We start from the raw sequence: 576 nt of genomic DNA, 5'->3' as shown, positions 1-576 counted from the left end.
CAAAGTTGATATATATATATATATACACTCTTGTTCTTCTATTTCTTTTTTTTTCGTACACATTTTTTGTCTACATTTTTTTTTGTCTGCATTTTTTTCTTCTCCCTTCTCCTTGTTTCTCTTGTACATCTTTTTATGTTCTTCCCTTCCCCTCTTCTTCTTTTTTCGCTATGTTTTTCTTTTTTTCTCTTTTTCCAAAAAGAACAAGAATAATAAGAGGAGAAATAAAAAAAATTGTGAACCAAAGAAAAAGAAGCAAGAACAAAAAAGAAAAAAACTGCAATAGTAGAAGAATTTTTTTTTTTTTGCATTTTTGTAGAGGTTCATTCTTAAACGCTCCTTATTAAGTATGGAATACTGCACACTTTGTTAGTTTATTAAATTTAAATTTTTTATTTATTATATTTTATTTGAATGGCTTGAATTTAAAAAGGTAACCTATTAATTAGGTTAACCACTTTTTTTATAAAACTTGGACTTTTTTTGTAAGTATTAGAAATTGGGCTGAAGTCCAAAACATAAAAATAGCATATGAATATTAATTTTATAACATGTTTGTACAAAAAAAAAATATTG

The sequence above is a fragment of the Arachis ipaensis genome, chromosome B08 (assembly GCF_000816755.2).
Source record: "Arachis ipaensis cultivar K30076 chromosome B08, Araip1.1, whole genome shotgun sequence".
Taxonomy (NCBI): domain Eukaryota; kingdom Viridiplantae; phylum Streptophyta; class Magnoliopsida; order Fabales; family Fabaceae; genus Arachis; species Arachis ipaensis.
The sequence above is the reverse complement of the archived record's forward strand: the minus strand, read 5'-3'. Positions refer to the sequence as shown.